The following is a 5,033-nucleotide window of genomic DNA, read 5'->3' as shown; positions in this document are numbered from 1 at the left end:
ATGACCATAATGAAAAATGAGTGATATGAAATAGTTTGTGAAACTTAGGGGTAGCTTGTAACATTAATGAAATTGTGAATATTAGATTAAACTAAATGCATAATTGAAGTATTAAAATAATTTGAAAATAATAATTGAAACATAAATGGAAATGTGAAAATTTATATATTCAAATAAATTAAAAAGAGATTAAATTGTGAACTGGATATTCTCAAATCACCGAGATAGTCTTATTCCAAAAACAAAATCTCAAAAATAGATATAATATGAGGCGGGTCGTTAGTATATCCACAAATTACAGTGGATCTTACTATTTTAACAAAATCGTGAAAAAAGGCCATTAAAAATAAGACGAAATAGGTAATTGAATTATCCATGGTTTATCTTGAAAGCTCAATCAAATAAATAATAAAGATTCAATTAATAATGGGCATGAAAAGAAGTTGTGATATATTATAACAAAATGAAAATAAGGGGTTAGAAATGCATTAATCATCATGACTATTCAAACAAACCAACGAAGTCATCATTAAAATTTAAGAATCGAAACATTGATAATCCAACAAAATAATCGAAACAATATATATAATAAATCGAGGTAGGGCGTTGAAAAATCCACGAACTACCGTGGAATTTCAACTAAATAACGAAACTTAATAAAAATGGAAATGGATCCTTGAGATATCCACGAATAACCGTGGGTTTTTAACAAAAATCGTGAAAATGTCATTAAACGAAATGGGTAATTGAATTATCTATGGATCACCATAGAAATTCGAAAAAAATTAGAAATTCAATATAATAGTGGAAATTCAATTAAATAATAAATTACAATAATGGAATTGTAGCAATAAAAAAATGAGAATGCGTTGAGAAATCTTATAACAAAATCGGGAAAACAAATTTGAATATTTGAAAACGGGTAGTTGGAATATCCAACCACACATCTTTAGAAAATAAATAACAGAAATTTATATAGAAGAAAATCGAATTTGTTCATGTATCACCATGGATTCGATTATTAGAAAGAGTGTAGCCATTAAAATAATGATTTTTTTTATGTCTTAAAGTTTTGAATCATATGACCTATAGGTTCAAACGCTATGTTCTAAATCCCCTAGGAAAGGAATAGCATCTTTCTTTTGATTCTAGGAATCTTTATGCCAAGGTCCGAATCATAATGTTTTCACCTTTCCAGTTACTAGAACACTTGACATACATCCATGCTTTAAGGAGATAGGGGTTAAACAAAAATTGTGGGAATTCTTAAGGAATTTCCCAAATTAAAATAACATCTAGGGTTTTGAAAATGGTTTGGAGAGTGAGCCACAGCCTTGAAGTTGTGCGTGTGTATACAACAATATTAATAGAATAAACTAATTAAATGAACGAGCTATAAGCAATCAACAATAAACAATTAGGGCAAACACATAAGCACGTATGAGCCCTAAGCATGCTACTAGGTCATTACGTCTAATGGCCTATCTTATAGCCTTCGGCTTTGATACCAATCTGTCACACCCCAACCTACGGCAGAATATGCGCGGGGCGCGGCCGATTGCAAAGTAGCTCATAAGAAACTATTAAATAAATGTCAATATCTAATTATTTTATTAGCATAGCATCGAAGTACACTTTACAAATATTCAAAACAAATACAACAATTTTATAACTTAAACAATCATCTTTATTGCGTTGATAACCTAAGGCATAATTTCTACAATCTTCAAACTTCAAAAAAATCAAATAAGCTACCTGCAACATGCGTAAAAAAATAAGGTTTTGTCAACATAAAGTTGAGTGAGCAATACAAAGTTTTAATTATATATAATAATGAAATACAATTCATATGCGGATGCGGTATCACAACAGTTAAATAAACAATAGACTAAACAGATAATGTGTCTTTTGGCCATGACACTAGTTCGGTCAATGGTTACTTGGACGGCGTGTGATCATACTAAATGAGGATGAGGATGAGGATGAGGTGGCCCAACTGCCAAACAATAAATAAATAAACACATAGACAAGTAGCATATAATCAATCAATTGAGCAATACATGTAATCGCATAATAATAGAATTGTTGTTGAGGAATCGTTTAACATAAACATTTTAATATAGTGGTACGCATGTTACCCCCAAAATAAAATATGAAAAAGGGGTATGATTACTCACCTTAAAGAGTAAGCGAAAAAAGATAGAAGAATATTACATAACTTGAGCTTGAATTAAGCGAACTGACATGAGAAAACGAAAAAGAAAATTAAATTAAGCGAGATTTAAACGGGTGTTTGGTTCTTGGTTGGTCCGAACATTGATATTATATCGAGTTCGGTCCCAACATGAACATAATGTTTAAACATTGAAGAATTTATAAAAAGAAGTTAGGAACATGAAAGCATGACGTTACAATTGGTTTATGCCTTTGTCCATTTTTGCTTTCTGATTTCGCCAACATAATTTATAAGTAATTAAAAGTGACAATCTGTTTGGTAAACAAAAAGTTGAAAATCATATGTATACAATAAAGGCCAGCTTACTAACTCTTTAAAGAAAATAGTTTTAGTTTAACCACATGTTTATTCTCTATCATAACCCAATTGTTTGAATCCATTATTCAAGTATAAAAATAATATAAAACACATGACAAGACTCGATCCAGGCATCCAGCTTTTAAGGTGTACCTTCGATGGTGGCTATGGTTAGAGAATACTATTTGTCAGCTTGCGATGGCATACGCGTGGCAGCAACAATGGTACTTAATCGCTATTCCAGCAGTTGGTGATGGTCCTGACTTGTGCTTTAGGCAGTATACACGGTGGCTAAATCGGCGATGAGGGCGGTAACGATCTTGGTGGTTGTGGTTAACGACAACAACAAGATAAAGACAGGAAGAGATCACAATGGTCACAAGTGCGCCATCGGCCAAAACGATGACATTAAAGAAAAGGAGTCCGCTAAGGGGAAGAAAGACAATGATTAGGAACCAAGTCTTAGGAAGAGAAAAGCATGTATTAAAAAAAAAAAATACATCTCAATTTAATGGCGGCATTGAAGTCTATGATTACAATTATGGCTTATGGTTGGAAAGTCTGAAGATGCCAAATTTTGATTATATGTATTCAAAGCAATTACCATTTATGTTTTTCGTTGACATATTTGACTTACACTTCTATTATTAAATTTGCTATAAACGTTTATTATAAAGTATTGTCATAAAAAAAAACAATGTAAGTGCTTGGAAAACAAATATTTTCGTACTCAACTATTATTATTATTATCATTATTATTTTTATTATTTTTATTATGACTAAGTTAGTTAATATCAATGAAACATTTAATTGTTGTCGATAATAGTCAATAAATTTTACGTTGTATCTAACTCGGCCGGAGGCCGACAACATAATTTCATCTTCTTATGAAATGGGCCTTGAATCAGAAAAGGAAGCAAAGAAGATAATGATCAAAACATACAGTACTCCCGGGGAGATTCAAGAATATATTGATCAAGCAAGACAAAGATCTGGCTTTTTAAGTAGACTAGCTGGTCCCTCATCATTTCAACCATTAACATCAAGACCACCTGTTCCTACTACCGGAGCTTCATCTAGAATAGAACTATGTCCTGAAACAAATGAAGACATACCTAAAGACTTGTTCTATGATTCTAAGAATGGTGAGTTAAAGATGATAATGAAAAGTGGGAGGGTGAGGACCGTGAAATACAAGGATGATCTTAGAGATTTTTCTGTTAAGGAACTCTCTAAACTTGCCAAATTGACATTATATGATTATCAACAAAGGAACAGATTGGCAAGGGCTCAACAGAATGATTTGTCTAAACATCTAAAAGAACAGTACAGAAAGGGTTTCCCTTTATTCAAGAGGAAGACAAGACCGGAGCCTATTGAAGCTGAAAAGAAAAGAAGATATGAAAGGGCTTGTGAGCTAAGGCTATCCAAGATTCCTTCAAGCAAACCAAAGTGGAAAATTAATGAATCTGTTAGTATGAAAAGAAAGATGATGGAACTAAAGGCAGAAGTATAGAAGAATGGAAGAATCACTAACCTAAGATATGAAGAAGATTCAAGAAGCTTCCTTCTTATGAACTCCACTAGACAACTTTTGGGAGTAATAAAATATGATTCTGAGCTGCAGTACTTGTTTATGGGACATTGCTGAGTGGGACTTACCTGAAGATCGCTAGTTTTACACTGAGCTCAGCATATTTTAACAAAAAGCAGCTGCTGTCAGAAATGATAAGATTGACAAAATGAATGAAGAATCTAAAAGAAGGATTGCAAGAGACAGACCTTGTAGACTATCCTTTTAGTTTCTTGTAATTTTTATTTTTTTGATGTATTTTTGTCTTTCTTTTGATATGTAATGCCCATGAGGCGGAATTAAACTTGTAATAATTCCTTTTATGTAATGCAATTTATATTTTTCAAGGATTTGATGTGTATATTGATAAGTGTAAGTAATCCATATATGTTTTGGTGCATCTGAGTTCCAATCTAGAAGGAGATTGTTGGGTCTAAAGGAAAGATTGGAATCTTCTCAACCTTCCCAGATTGCCTAAGTATGGAACTCAAGAAAGCTCAAGCATTCCGAGCAAGATATCCTATCCGAGAAGGATAATCTTCAAGAAATCTTCTAATTGTTAGTTTCGAGTAAGCTGCACTTCGTCGAGCAAGGTTAGTTCTATAAAGCATGGTTTCTACCGAGCAAGCCTTGATAATAGTTTGCTTAAATTGAGTTCCCGAGCAAGTTAGTGGGTCGAGCAAGGTATTTAATAATGAAGAATCTCAAGTATTCCTGTAGGGAGTTTATGGAAATTTATCTAAGTGTTACTCCTAGCATGATTTAGCCTCGAGCATGTCTACAGTACCCGAGTACCCGAGCATACTTAGAATGTTCAAATAAAACTAAGTATATGCTGAAGAGATTTGAGCAAGAACTTGTTTGCTCGTGGGATCTTTCCGAGCAAAGTTTGGATTGATTATGAAGATTGAAGCTTGCTTGAGAGGA

This window comes from Bidens hawaiensis, unplaced genomic scaffold (assembly GCF_021521415.1).
Source record: "Bidens hawaiensis isolate Kalapana, Puna unplaced genomic scaffold, B.hawaiensis_p1.1 tig00015811_1, whole genome shotgun sequence".
Taxonomy (NCBI): domain Eukaryota; kingdom Viridiplantae; phylum Streptophyta; class Magnoliopsida; order Asterales; family Asteraceae; genus Bidens; species Bidens hawaiensis.
Note: the sequence above shows the minus strand (reverse complement) of the source record.